Below are 16,174 nucleotides of genomic sequence, written 5' to 3'. Positions count from 1 at the left end.
TCAGATAATGTTGCACAATTACAATGAAAAATGACACACACAGGGACGTGCACAGGAATTTTGAGGGGCAGTTGCTCTGACCTGAAAAAAGGTCCCGTCCCCCCCCCCCCCCCCCCTCCCCCCTTTATAATAAAATGTTAATACTACATTAAATGTTTATGTAATTATTTTTATTTATTTATTTTATTCGAAAAGAAATAATCTGGATTGAATGGAAAAACTCGCTTGTAATAAAAAAAAAAAAACGCTTAGATTTTGGGAAAAAATACAATCCTTTTTTAACCTTTTGGCTTCCCGTACATTCAGTTGTGCTTCTTGCTCGTATTCAGTTCGTGAGCTATGTAAACCATTTGCCATTGCCACACAGTCACACCTGACACTTCAGTGCTCCCAATACAATCCTCCCTCCTTTAAACAAAACAGTCAAAGAATAAGCACAACAATAAAAGAACAGAATGAGGTTCAAACAAACAATATTTATTGAATAGAGTATTTTCTATTGAATGTTAAGATAATAAGTGAATATTAAGGTAAACATAAATCAGAAGAAAATAATAAATTATAACCCTGAGCTTTGGCTTTTGGGATTAACTTTGGTTCTCTCTACAGCCTGGGTATTTTCGGCATCAGTATGATTTTTTTTTAAATTATTATGCATGTTGAAGCAATTCTTGATTTATGGTTATTATTTACTGAGGGATGTGCATCCATATTGACCAGTATGTCCAGCTAATCAACATTTTAAATTCAATATAGCCTATAAATCAATAGTCAATCAATGTCAAATTGTCAATACATTGCTTTCTATCTTGCATAATTAGTGCAGTTGTTTAGAGTTTTTAACTACACTGAGACTAGATAATCAGTGTCTTGTTTTATAATGTGTACTTTGATTGGGAGTGCCATCATTCACGTGCATGTATTGTACAGTATGTCTGGTCTCCACATATTTCTGCTTGAAAAATGCGAGTTTCATTTCGTGCACGCGCATATGAACCCACGATAACACACGCGACGCGGTTATGTTTTCTAAGCTGCAGTAAACAAACACCGTTGCACTTTGTCGTTTATCAAAAACAAACGTAAAAAAATTGTATTTTACTCTCACTTTTGTCAGGCACAAAGTGATGCAAGAGATGCACTGCCTGCCCAGCTAGGTTAGCAAGACCGAAAAACATCAAACTTTGCTGACATCAAACTTAGAGAGGAGAGAACACACGTTTACCTGATTGTTGTTCCCGCAATTCACTCTCATGGTTTTTTTCTTCCTCCTCTTTTCGTGACCAGAAGGATAGTTTCGCTTCATTTTGTCATGGATGTTGTACACATTAATTGACGCGCTATGACACGAGATGGAAGCGGGGCCTTAAGTAATTTGCGGGGTCTTACGCACCGGTCGCGTGCAGTCTATGGTCGCGTGCAGCGCTGCAGCCACGAAAACAGTTGAGCTGAGTGCCCGAATGGAAGTGAATGAGGCTTTGCGATTTTTTTTGATTTTTTATCTAGGCCTACGTGAAATTCTGCATCCATTGTACGATTTTTTATTTTTATTTTTTTTTCTCTCGGAAGGGCAACCTGAGTCGAGAAGGTCATATGGGCAGTTGCCCGGGCAACCTGAGCAACCCCCCTGTGCACGTCCCTGGACACACATAAATAAACTGTTTTAAAGATTGACGTTTATTGTTCAAATAAGTTTAATTTCGTGTCTAAACTGCGTCTGGCCATTACTTTCTGACAGTCATGCGGGGAGACTGGGCGGGAATTTAAATTACGTTCACCTGTGAATGCAGACACGATGGCTGAATTGCGTTTACATTACACTGAGATCCGATCACAATGCGTCCTCGACTACCTCCGAACCGGGACACGCTGATTGGATAACATTCCGATCAGATGTGCGTTTACACTTGTCTTTTCAATGTGTATGTGGACAACATCCAGATACAGGTCGCATGTTAATGCCAAGTGTAAACGCAGCCTTTGTGAGATCTTGATGTTTTTATGTTGCATGTTGATTGTTCTGTTCACGAGTTCTGTTCCAGAGTCTTAGTCTGTCAAAGTTCTAGTCTTTATTTAATAAAAACACTGCTGCACTTGGATCCTGCTTCCTGCTGTTTCATAACAGAAGAACTCACCACAAAATGGATCCAGCAGCTGTGAGCATCCAGGCCCTAAGAAAATTTCTTTCTGCCCATTTTCAGGATGGCCAGCCCATCGAGAGATATGCGTGGTACTTTTTGACTTGCTGTCATCTGGGATCATTAGATGACATCCAGCTCATGGAACTGCTTTGGAGTGGGTTGGATGATGACATTGCTCAATTGATGCCGGAGGATTATACCGGCTGGTATAGTAAGTCCCGCGAGGGAACCATGGAGGCCACTCCGCCATGGTCTCCTGAACTGCCGGCTCCACTGTGGCCGTCCGAAGGGTCTTCTCCGCCCGTGGCCGCCCGAAGGGTCGTCTCTGCCGTGGCCGCCCGAGGGGTCTTTTCCGCCCTGGCCTCCTGCACACCCTGGTCCGCCATTGCCATGTCCTGGATCCGTTCCCCTGCACGGGCCTGGCCCTCCATCCCTCCCCCAAGACCGCCTCCACTCCACCACCCTCCTGAACTTATTTTTTTTGTTTTGATGGGCGTCGGGAGCCGCCCATAGAGGGGGGGCTCTGTCACGGTTTGGGTTTTGTTTCTTGTTCCTGGTTCTTGTCTGTCATGTGATCCCCTGTTCTAGTCATGTGATCTTGCCTTCTGTTCCCCTGTCTGTTGTGTCAATGGTCGATTGTTTAAAAGTTCACAGGTGTCCCTTGTCTCGCCGTTAGTCCAGTATGTATTTAAGCCCTGTGTCTAGTTCAGTCTTTGTGAGTTCTTGATGTTGTTATGTTGCATGTTGATTGTTCTGTTCACGAGTTCTATTCCAGAGGCTTAGTCTGTCAAAGTCTTTATTTAATAAAAACACTGCTGCACTTGGATCCTGCTTCCTGCTGTTTCATAACAGATGCACGGATATTTAAAACAAACAAATTGGTAGTTCTAAAATCACCATGAAATCAACTGATCATTGTTATTTATTTTATTTTTTACAAAATGTTGCAGTGTTTATTATAAATCAATTACATTTTTACACTTTTTTTTTTTACTTCTGTACACTCATAAACCTTAAAGTGTCCCTATTATGGATTTTTGAAAATGACCTTTCATGTAGTGTGTAACATAGCTCTAAGTGAATGAAAACATCCTGCAAAGTTTTAAATCTGAAAGTGTACCGCATATAAAGTTATTGTCTCTCAAAAGTAAGAGTTGATTGAGTCAATGAAATCATTTTTCAAATGAGTCATAAGCAATTTCGTTGTGATGTCAAGACGAAACATTAGCATATTGCGCAATAATAATAACTTATTGCGCACGCAGACACCAGGGAAAACTTGAACCTCAAACCAGCAGCTGATTCCTGTGGATACTGGATAGCATCATGTCAAGAAGACGGCGCTGTGCTCTACAATGTGAAGGTAAAAAGTTTTTTTTTCACTGCCCAAGGACGAGCATGTGAAGAATCAGTGGTTAAAATTCATCTTTACCACGATACCACAGCAGTATAATCCTAAACTTTTGCTGTGTTCCCTTTATTTTACTGACGACTGCTTCTCAAATCTCAAATTATATGCAGGATTCGCAAACCGCTTGCTCTTGAAAGCAAGGTGTTCAAAATACTTTTTTTTTTAGTTTTGTGTAGGTCTCCTGCTAACTGGTTATCTCACATTATTACTGTCTTACTGAAATACATCAGTTGTGGGCCACTATTACCTAAAACTGTGTCTATTAATGCAGATTGTCTGTCGTTCTCACTACTTAGAGGAAAGATTAAGCATGGAGCAAGATTTGTTTTACCAACGTTTTAGTTACATCAGTCATTCACGCTAGAGCTCAGCACGTTCACCGCAATAAATTAGAAACATACTCGGTAAATAAATAAGTAACTTACAAGTAAAATAATCAGTTTGTTGATGGGCATGCACTTATAATGTTAATGCTGATGGTGAGGAATTACAGTTGCAACATATCATAATGTACCTCAAACTGAGTAGTGTATCACTGAGAAACGTCCTGCTCAAGTCGCCCTTGCGATGGAGATTAGGTTTGAATAACTAGTTCTTGCAGTGTTTCATCATCGGACTTGCGCTAGGATTGATATGGTAAAATCGACGTCATTGTTCGTTACTGTATTTAGTTTATGGTGGAGGAAGCCTCAGGACAGCTGACATTGTTTTGGCAATGGACGTTTTCGTTTTCGACATGGTAAACCAATCACAACAGACTGAGCTGTCTGGCCAATCAGAGCAGAGTAGCTCGAGGGAAGGAGGGATTTAGAGAGATTGATTCATCTGACGAGTCGTTTGAGAATCATTGAAAATGTGGTGATGTGCAAATGTATATTATGAGAAAATTAAACAGTTTTTTTTTTTTTTTACCTTTGATGCATGTAAACCTGTTATAGGAGACTCCAAAACAACATTAGAAAACTTTAAAGCTGCCGTCTGCAACATTTTTTTGAGCATATTCAGTGAAATCGACACTATAATCTGACAGAACAACATAAATAAAGTGGTTTTAGAAAAAACCCCGAGCTTCTAACTCCACCTGGAGCTTGTTATTTGTTTTGCAAAAATCCACAGCTCCCGGTTCATCATGTCCAATCAGCGCAGGGGGGTGTGAGATCTGACTGTCAATCACAGATCGGGCACACGCCACCCCTCGCGCACGTTACAATCACATGCACACGCCTGAAGTTCGCGGAAGTTCGCGCAGTAACGAAGAGTGATGGCGGAAAATCAAGTAAGCTCATTTAGAGTATAAATGACGTTAGCAAATGCAATCTATCGGTACATTAGCAAGGGGTCTCAAGTTTTGAAGACAGGTAAGAGTGACACCCAGCCGACGGGGGGTTGGATACATTTTTGTCATTGGTTGTTGCGTTAAATCTTATCCAGATACAATAGTGCTATTTTCTGATTGGCTATTGTGTAGCTCGACGAACAACACCAGAGGAAACCAACGCGCTTGATTCATGCCGGTTCCACAGTGAGAGCGGCGCGGCCAGAGTTTTGGGCGCTGCGGCATATTAAATATATTACAAATAGTTTTTCAGCGTGAGAAATATGTAACCCTGTATAATTTTGCTAATGAATTATAAAAAGGAATTAATTAGAGAATTGTTAAAATAATAAACTAATCAGAATTAGTAAAAAAGTGTAAGAAAAAATATAAAATCAAAAAGAAATGCATGTCAGTGTGATGATTGACATTTTATTGATTTGTCCAATTACGTGAGGTTTATGTTGAAGTCCCGCCCCACCACGTTAGTGCTGTATGGGCGAATCCATTTTCTTTTCTCTGCGTGACTGTGAGACGAGCAGCAGCATAACTTTGTGTACAAGTTAAAATCGTCAGAGAGGACTGAATAGAAGACATTTATATGATCTATTTTCTTTGGATTTGGTGAGTACACATTTTGAAATGTGTAAACTTTCATAAATGTGATTAATTGTGTATTGATGTGTTAAATTGAGAGAGAGAGTGAAAACGTATTTTTTTTCGTCAGTATGAAATGCTGATAAGATCTGATGTTTAACGAGCAAAAAGTGATGTAATGTTTAAAATATGTGTATATGAGTTTGTGATGTTCATGTTCGTTATTGAACGAGTGATTTTATGATGTTTAAGTTGCATAATGTTATCTAAGCTGTCGAATTTCGATGGACATGTAGCTGTTATATGCTGAACAGGATAACAAGTGTTACTATTTAATCTAATTTACTGCTGTTAAACTAAAAGCTGTGAATTTAATGTGCTGTGAACTAATTGCTGCCTGTTGCACATGCAGGTCAGGTTTTTTGTGCTACGCTGGAACTGCGTTCTTTTCAGCATTACGACCTAAGATGGCGAGCCTTCCCAGCGAGATGAACGTTAATGCTTGATGCGAGATTTGAGTTAATCCAACACCTGTGGAATTGGGTAGGAATGTTCTGATTGCCTGCTAGTTTTTTCCTAAACGGGACTGAGTTTTATTTTTTGAAAGACTGCTCAGAGTATTTTGTTTCTCTGTGCAAAAAGATCTTCTCTGGAACTGTTGAATCACTTTTCCGCGATTCTAACGAACTGTGGATCTTTTGAATCGGATCTTTTGAATCGGATCTTTTGAATCGGATCTTTTGAATCGGATCTTTTGAATCGGATCTTTTGAATCGGATCCTCTAACGAATTTGAAGTGAACTTTTCCAACTCAACCTTTTGAACTGAACAGTTCAAATGAGTCTTTTGAACTGACCTATGTGAATTGTTTTCTTCTGAACTGTTGTTTTTGCATTTTGTACATTTTATTTTATGTTTGAACTTGATTTAGTGAACTGTCAAACTTTTCAATTGTGAACATTTATCAATGTTTATGGGGTTCTATTTTATATTGAAAGTGTAGTATTCTAGGAATCTGTATAGCCTAGAGGGTGAACCCAAACTGATTGAACAAACAAAAGAGTCAAGTGAAATTGTTCACTTATTGTGAATTGAAGTGAATCACTATAACTGTGGTTTTACATTGAACAAAAATAACTGACAATTTGTTTTGTTTGTTTTTCCTTTCTTTTGAATATCAACAATTACTCCAGTCATTCATTTAAATATAAAGATTTACTTTATTATTTAACCAGTTTTGTCTTTATTACACCTCCATAGTCGAACCTACTGGCCTATGGTTAATACTAGTAACAAGTGCAATATTATATGACCCGTGTACTACATACTAAGTGGCGAGCCAGCCAGGAGGTGTAATTAATAGCTTTATTTATACTTTACATCCAAAAAGAAAAATCGACAAAAGAGACATTCAAATCAGTTTATTAGTGTGGCAAGTAAATTGACTTTGAAAACATGGAAATAGTACAGAAGGAAAGTGTCAAAATTTTAAATGCTCTTCTAGTTAGTGGGCCAATTAACACTCTTGAGGATGAAGAGGTCCTTGATCTTCTAAAACGTCATGGTACCATCGCAAGAGTCCTTCCCATTAACGATCCTGAGTCCAAGTATCATGACCACACCATTGTAGAGTACAACTTTGGATCAGCTATTGAATCAATAAGTCACTTGCTACCTCTTAACTACACAGATAAAGACGACCCAAGCTTAACTTACCAGATAAGAGCCCTGAGCAGTGTCTACTCTTGTGAGGAGAGTTTTGGTGCCACAACCTCTTACTTATCCACCCTGAAAACCATTGCTAAGCAAAGTGGAAAATCCTTCAATGCTTTGCTACGAGAGGAACTCTCGCAGATCTCAAGCTCCTTAATTCCAGATGAGGTGGATGCAGATGAGCCTGCGCTTGATGAGCTCAATTCCATTAAAGAGCAGAATGCATCCAAGAGGAATGTCCAGAGTCCTTGTTCCATTCACAATGAGCCAACATTTGATCAAGATGACTTACCAAGGTCTGAAAAACAGCTGTCAGGCACCATGAGTCACGTTCAGCTCAATCCTGCCGAGGTGCAGAAAGTTATTGTGGAGCATATAGTAAAGAGTGAAGTCGCTGCAGCAATTCCATCCACTGCTGTAGTTAGGCTCCGTCCTTTTTCAGGGAGAATTCCCCAGCCCAATCATGAATCTGATTACGACACTTGGCGTTGTAATGTTGAATTACTCTTTGATGACCCTTCTGTGTCTGACTTACAAAGGGTAAGGAGAATTATGGAGAGTCTCTTACCTCCTGCCACTGATATTGTCAAGTCTTTAGGGCCCCGTGTTTCTCCCAGAGCTTACCTTAATGTGCTTGATGCAGCTTATGGTGCGATCGATGATGGTGATGAGTTGTTCTCAAAATTCATGAACACATTTCAGAATGATGGAGAGAAAGCATCTAGCTATCTCCAAAGGCTTCAAGTTGCTTTGAGCAAGGCAGTCAGAGGAGGTGGGATTAAATCGTCTGAGGCCAACCATCATCTCCTACGGCAGTTTTGCAGAGGCTGCTGGGATGACATCCTTATTTCTGAGCTTCGTCTCGAAACTCGTAGAGATGACCCTATCGATTTCCAAGACTTACTGCGTTCCCTTAGAACCAGAGAAGACAAGAGTGCACAGAAATGGTTGCGCATGAGAACCCACATCAGTGCTTCTAAGCAGAAACCGCAGCCATCCCCTAGATCTGCTCATGCTTATAGCCAAGATGCTGCCATTTCAAACAAACTTCCTCATGAGTCAAAGTTGTTGTCTGAGACCGCTGAATTGAAGAAGCAAATTGCTGAGCTAAAGGAACAGTTAACTTCACTGACCCTCCCGAAGTCCAGAAAGACTGTCAAACCCAAGCATAAGACTTCACCCTCTCCTAGCACTCCTGAGTTTATTGCTAAACAACCGTCTAAGTCAACCGGTGGTCCTGTCACGAAATCCAGACCACGCCCTGGTTACTGTTTCAGATGTGGTGAAGATGGCCACATCTCTGTTACCTGCGAAAATTCTCCGAACCCCAGGCTAGTTGAAAAGAAAAGGAACGAACTGCGGTTGAAGCAACAAGAGTGGGATCAAGAGAACAGTCACGTTGGTGCAGCTTCTTTAAACGCCTAACAGTTCCAGTTGCGGGACAAACTGGAGCTAGTGAACTTAAAAGTTGTCCCCCCAGAATAAATTCAGGCCCACACCACAAATTCCGTATTCAGCGTCTGGTCGGATCCAAGTGTACAGCGCAAGTAAAAATCTCAGGAACTGAATGTCATTGCTTACTTGACACAGGGTCGCAGGTGACCACAGTTCCTTGGTCCGTTTACCAAGCTTGCTTGATTAATCATCCCATCAAGCCCCTGAATCTTCTGCTTGAGGTCAGTGGAGCAAATGGTCAGCCAGTTCCATACAAAGGATATGTCGAAATTCCAATAACTTTTCCAGAGGATATGGTCGGATCTGAGGTTGAAATTTCCACACTGGCACTAGTCGTTCCTGACTTCAAACCAGAAAAACAATCTCAAGTCTTAATCGGGATGAATACGCTTGATTCTTTGTATGCTGAATGTTCTAACTTGAATATCCTTGAACACCATTCTCCACGATACGGGTACAGTGCTGTGCTCAAAACTCTGCAATTACGGCATAAACAGAATGCCAATGGATGCCTTGGATTGGTGAGACTACAAAGCAAGGAGCCCGTAGTGATTCCAGCACAGCAGACCGTTGCTCTCTGTGGAAAAACAAATGTGAATTGCTTATCCACTAAAGAATGTGTTCTTCTGGAGCCCCCATCAAACTCCTTCCTCCCTGGAGGTATTCTTTTTTCAAGAGGTGTAGTTCAAGCGCCACCATTCCCCACGCAAAAGTTGACTGTCCAGCTACGGAATGAGTCGCATCGGGATGTAGTACTGCAGCCAAATGCTGTGGTTGCTGAAGTGCATGCCATCGAGAGTATCATCCCTCAAGAACGCAAGGTGGGATCTGTACCTGCTGGTCAAAGCTGTTCCGAAGCAGGGATTACCTTTGACTTTGGGGACTCACCGTTGCCCAAAGAGTGGAAGGATAGAATCAGTAAGAAGCTCAGTGATATGTCTGATGTCTTTGCGCAACATGACCTTGATTTTGGTCGAACATCCAAGGTCAAGCATCACATCAAGCTGTTTGACGAAACCCCTTGTAAGCAAAGGGCACGCCCTATCCACCCTCATGACCTGGCTGCTGTCAGACGGCATTTGCAAGAGTTAAAAGAGTCAGGAGTGATCCGGGAATCTGAGTCTCCGTTTGCGTCCCCAATCGTAGTCGTACGAAAGAAGAATGGCGACGTGAGACTATGTGTGGACTACAGGAAGCTAAATTCACAAACTGTGAAAGATTCCTATGCTTTGCCTAACCTCGAAGAGTCTTTCTCTGCCTTAACGGGTTCTCGATGGTTCTCAGTTCTGGACTTGAAGTCTGGTTATTACCAGATAGAAATGGAGGAGTCTGACAAATACAAAACCGCTTTCTCTTGTCCCTTAGGATTTTGGGAATTTAATCGGATGCCTCAAGGAATTACCAATGCACCAAGTACCTTCCAACGCTTGATGGAAAGGTGCATGGAGGATCTACATCTCACCGAGGTCTTGGTGTTCCTTGATGATTTAATAGTGTTTTCCCAGACCCCTGAGGAACATGAAGAACGGCTTCTAAAAGTACTGCGAAGACTAAGAGAGTATGGGTTGAAATTATCCCCAGAAAAATGCAAATTCTTCCAGACTTCAGTCCGGTACCTAGGCCATATCATATCGGAGACAGGAGTCTCGACGGATCCTGAAAAGATCAGTGCTCTTAAGACCTGGCCAAAACCAAAGAACTTAAAAGAGCTAAGATCATTCTTGGGATTTTCGGGATACTATCGACGGTTCATCCGCGATTATTCCAAGATAGTGAAACCCCTAAATGAATTAACTGCTGGTTATGCCCCACTGAATCGTAAGACCATGAACAGTGAGCTGAAAGGAAGCTATTTTAACCCAAAAGAGTCATTTGGGAGCCGATGGACAACGGCTTGTGATGAAGCATTCAACACCATTATCTCCAAACTTACCAGTGCTCCTGTGCTTGGTTTTGCAGACCCGACCTTACCTTACATCCTACACACAGACGCGAGCACCATAGGCCTTGGCGCTGCGTTATATCAGGAGCAAGATGGAGAAAAAAAAGCCATAGCTTTCGCCAGTAGAGGTCTTTCTAGAAGTGAGTCTCGATACCCTGCCCATAAGTTGGAGTTTCTTGCTTTAAAGTGGGCAGTGACCGAGAAATTCTCTGACTACTTGTATGGCAATCACTTCTCTGTCATAACCGACAGTAATCCACTTACTTACATTCTAACTTCCGCGAAGCTTGATGCCATAAGTTATCGTTGGCTATCAGCATTAGCCACATTCTCCTTCGATCTGACCTATAGAGCAGGAAAGCAAAACCAAGATGCTGATGGATTATCAAGACGTCCCCATGGTGAGCTGATCAATGACATGGTATCACAAAAGGAACTGGAACGGATACAGCAATTCGCCGACAAGCATCTGGGTGGAGATAAATGTGTTGTCATGGACTGTGCTGTTGTACAAGCTGTGTGGGACAAGCATCTGGTTCAGCAAGGATGTGGAACTTCTGTTGCTCTAGTGGAGTCCTTGGCAATGGAACAGGAGGTTATTCCTAATTGTTTTGCTCAAGACCTGACTGAAGATGAGTCTGCAGTCCCCTGTTTAACTGGTATAGACCTGCAACGTGAACAAAGGGAAGATGTTGTCCTGAACCAAGTCATTAGCCACTTAGAAGAAGGCCAGATGCCATGCCGGACGGTGAGGTATGAATGTCCAGACTTTTCCTTGTTGTTGAGGGAGTGGAACCGCTTGGAATTGAGGGATGGAGTTCTGTACAGACGACGACAGTTGGACGATCAAACAACTTACCAGTTGGTGTTACCTGTTAAGTTCCGTGCAATGGTGCTGGAGAGCCTGCACGATCAGATGGGCCACATGGGAGTAGATCGCACTCTCGACCTTGTCCGTTCTCGCTTTTATTGGCCAAAGATGAGTGCTGATGTTGAGAGGAAGGTTAAGACCTGCGAACGGTGCGTGAAGCGGAAAGCTTTGCCAGAGAAATCTGCCCCCTTGGTCAACATCCAGGTTACACGGGCCCTTGAGTTGCTCTGTATAGACTTTCTTTCCATTGAGCCAGACCGAAGTAATGTCCAGAATGTACTTGTCATGACGGATCATTACACCAAGTATGCAGTTGCCATACCCACCAACAACCAGAAAGCCAGGACTGTGGCTAAGTGCCTCTGGGATGGATTCATTGTCCACTACGGTTTCCCGGAGAGGATACTAAGCGATCAAGGAGCCGACTTTGAATCTAAACTTATCAAAGAGCTTTGCGAGATGGCAAAAATTCACAAAGTACGGACAACTCCCTATCATCCTCGCGGTAATCCCGTAGAGCGCTTCAATAGGACGCTTCTAAACATGTTGGGTACCTTGAAGGAACAGGATAAGTCGCATTGGCATGACTTTGTGAAACCGTTAGTGCATGCCTACAATTGCACGAAAAATGAGACAACGGGATTCACGCCCTATGAGCTCATGTTTGGGAGGCGACCCAGACTACCGGTGGATTTAGCCTTTGGGCTGCCCGTGGAAAAACCTGTCCATGAGTCACATTCCAAATATGTCCAAAGTCTCAAAGCCCGACTTGAAGAGAGTTACCGAATTGCCACTCAAAACGCTTCAAAGTCTGCAATGAGGAATAAAAACAGATTCGACAACCGAGTGAAAGAGTCAACTCTTGAAGTGGGAGATAAAGTTCTAGTGAGGAACGTCCGAATCAGGGGAAAACATAAACTCGCAGACAAGTGGGAGTCTACTATCCATATAGTAGTGGAACGAGTAGGAGACCTGCCAGTTTATAAAGTTCGTCCACAAGATAAGGATGTTCCTCTACGAGTGTTGCACAGGGATCTACTATTACCTTGTGGTTTCCTTACTTCTTCTGAGGAGAGTGTTTCTGAGGAGAGTGTTCCTGATCAAGTAAACATCTCCAAGCCTAAGACACGAAGCCAAAGACAGAGAGAACTGTTAAATGAGGAACAATCGGATTCAGAGGATGAAATTTGCATATTCAGTAGAATTCCTACTGGAAAAACAAAGATTACCTATGCATATGACACCACAAAGTCAAAAGTGGCTGATGGAAAAGAAAAAGACTTGCCTCTGAGATCTGACTTACCTCAGGAACCAGATTTACCTCATGAAACAGAATTACCCCAGCCTGTGAACGGTCCAGCTTACATTCTTCCATTGGATGAGAGTTTAGGAGAGGTGACAGAAATGTATGAACCTACAGATCCTGAAGTACCAGAAACTGTACCAACAGGAAATGGAATTGAAGGAGGATACTTACCATCATCCGATCCAGCTGGTGATGAGGAGGAAAAAGATATGTCCCCGGATGCTCATGATCTGGAAGAAGAAACAGAACAAGTTAATGCATATGCAAGATCAAGTGCAGATCAAAACCTAAGAAGATCAAACAGGGTCCCAAAACCTCCAAAGAAATTCCATTACCCACAGTTGGGTAATCCCCTTATCTCAGTAGTCCAAAACTTGTTCCAGTCATTGAGTGAGGCAGTCGTTAATTCAATGAATCTTGCTGATTTACCTAAAACTGACTTAGTGCTGCCTAAAAGTTACTGAAGGGTCAAGTAAAGGACAAAACGCAAAGAGACTTGCTTACCTTTAAGAGGGGAGAATGTAACCCTGTATAATTTTGCTAATGAATTATAAAAAGGAATTAATTAGAGAATTGTTAAAATAATAAACTAATCAGAATTAGTAAAAAAGTGTAAGAAAAAATATAAAATCAAAAAGAAATGCATGTCAGTGTGATGATTGACATTTTATTGATTTGTCCAATTACGTGAGGTTTATGTTGAAGTCCCGCCCCACCACGTTAGTGCTGTATGGGCGAATCCATTTTCTTTTCTCTGCGTGACTGTGAGACGAGCAGCAGCATAACTTTGTGTACAAGTTAAAATCGTCAGAGAGGACTGAATAGAAGACATTTATATGATCTATTTTCTTTGGATTTGGTGAGTACACATTTTGAAATGTGTAAACTTTCATAAATGTGATTAATTGTGTATTGATGTGTTAAATTGAGAGAGAGAGTGAAAACGTATTTTTTTTCGTCAGTATGAAATGCTGATAAGATCTGATGTTTAACGAGCAAAAAGTGATGTAATGTTTAAAATATGTGTATATGAGTTTGTGATGTTCATGTTCGTTATTGAACGAGTGATTTTATGATGTTTAAGTTGCATAATGTTATCTAAGCTGTCGAATTTCGATGGACATGTAGCTGTTATATGCTGAACAGGATAACAAGTGTTACTATTTAATCTAATTTACTGCTGTTAAACTAAAAGCTGTGAATTTAATGTGCTGTGAACTAATTGCTGCCTGTTGCACATGCAGGTCAGGTTTTTTGTGCTACGCTGGAACTGCGTTCTTTTCAGCATTACGACCTAAGATGGCGAGCCTTCCCAGCGAGATGAACGTTAATGCTTGATGCGAGATTTGAGTTAATCCAACACCTGTGGAATTGGGTAGGAATGTTCTGATTGCCTGCTAGTTTTTTCCTAAACGGGACTGAGTTTTATTTTTTGAAAGACTGCTCAGAGTATTTTGTTTCTCTGTGCAAAAAGATCTTCTCTGGAACTGTTGAATCACTTTTCCGCGATTCTAACGAACTGTGGATCTTTTGAATCGGATCTTTTGAATCGGATCTTTTGAATCGGATCTTTTGAATCGGATCTTTTGAATCGGATCTTTTGAATCGGATCCTCTAACGAATTTGAAGTGAACTTTTCCAACTCAACCTTTTGAACTGAACAGTTCAAATGAGTCTTTTGAACTGACCTATGTGAATTGTTTTCTTCTGAACTGTTGTTTTTGCATTTTGTACATTTTATTTTATGTTTGAACTTGATTTAGTGAACTGTCAAACTTTTCAATTGTGAACATTTATCAATGTTTATGGGGTTCTATTTTATATTGAAAGTGTAGTATTCTAGGAATCTGTATAGCCTAGAGGGTGAACCCAAACTGATTGAACAAACAAAAGAGTCAAGTGAAATTGTTCACTTATTGTGAATTGAAGTGAATCACTATAACTGTGGTTTTACATTGAACAAAAATAACTGACAATTTGTTTTGTTTGTTTTTCCTTTCTTTTGAATATCAACAATTACTCCAGTCATTCATTTAAATATAAAGATTTACTTTATTATTTAACCAGTTTTGTCTTTATTACACCTCCATAGTCGAACCTACTGGCCTATGGTTAATACTAGTAACAAGTGCAATATTATATGACCCGTGTACTACAAATACAATGTGTGGCGGGAGAGCGTGACAAAAGACCGAAATGAGTGACTGTCACGCTCAATGCGTGACACTTGAGAGCCCTGGCGTTCACTGAAAATCTGGTGCACACGCACTGACCAGAGCTGGCACTGACGAGCATGAACTGGGTGGGAGGGTATCCGTTGATAGTGGGGGAGGGGCATGAGAGTTGTAAACATTCAAAATTTTCCTAAATCCACTCAATCTGCCAGACTTGCCGACTGGAGCTTTAAAATAGCATAATAGGGGCACTTTAATCAAAGGATACGTTTACACATCAACAATGTACTAAAAACGGAAAAGTTCCCTTTCGAGGGAACTCCAACTGCGTCGAATGACACTTTGGGGGGAACGCCCCTCAGCGTAGCGTCTCTGAAGTATGAATGAAACTAAGCCAATCTCCGATTGGTGTTGTGTCATGACGTAATGTGTGACGGCACATAGGCGGAAGCTATAAAGGGACGCCGGCCACATTAAATGTCAGCTTTTTGTTCTTCAGCAAGCGCTCTGTGTCAAACTGTCAGTCTTATTTGGTGTTGTTTGTCCCATAAGAATTGTCCTAAATTATTGCAATATGGAATCTAGTGGCTCGGATCTAGCGTTTGCCGAGGCAGCGTGTAGATTACGGGTCTACTCAGCAATAAAGATTCTGTGACTGGGATCTCGCGTTTGCCGAGGCAGCGCGTAGATTAAAGGTCTGCATTGCAATTCAGAATCTAGTGGCTCGGATCTCGCGTTTGCCGAGGTAGCGTGTAGACGGGTCTACTTTTGCAATAAAGATTCTGTGACTGGGATCGCGCGTTTTCCCGAGGCAGCGCATAGATTTAAGGTCTGCATTGCAATAAAGAATCTATAGTGGCTCGGATCTCGCGTTTGCCGAGGCAGCGTGTAGATTACGAGTCTACTTTGCAATAAAGATTCTGTGACTGGGATCTCGCGTTTGCCGAGGCAGCGCGTAGATTTAAGGTCTGCATTGCAATAAAGAATCTAGTGACTCGGATCTCACGTTTATTGAGGCAGCAAGTAGATTCGGTCTACTCTGCAATAAAGATTCTGTGACTGGGATCTCGCGTTTGCCGAGGCAGCGTGTAGATTTAACCCTCTGGGGTCCTTCGGCCCAAATGGACCCGAAGCATTTAAATTTTTTTTTTTTTTTAAATCATTGCTTTATGGGAATGGTCCGAAATTTGGTGACTTTGTTGGTACTTGGCATATGAACACCCCAAAAAATTGGGGACAGGATTTGAAT

This window comes from Rhinichthys klamathensis, unplaced genomic scaffold, assembly GCF_029890125.1.
Source record: "Rhinichthys klamathensis goyatoka isolate OS25496 unplaced genomic scaffold, OSU_Roscu_1.1 h1tg000186l_1, whole genome shotgun sequence".
Classification (NCBI taxonomy): domain Eukaryota; kingdom Metazoa; phylum Chordata; class Actinopteri; order Cypriniformes; family Leuciscidae; genus Rhinichthys; species Rhinichthys klamathensis.
The sequence above is the reverse complement of the archived record's forward strand: the minus strand, read 5'-3'. Positions refer to the sequence as shown.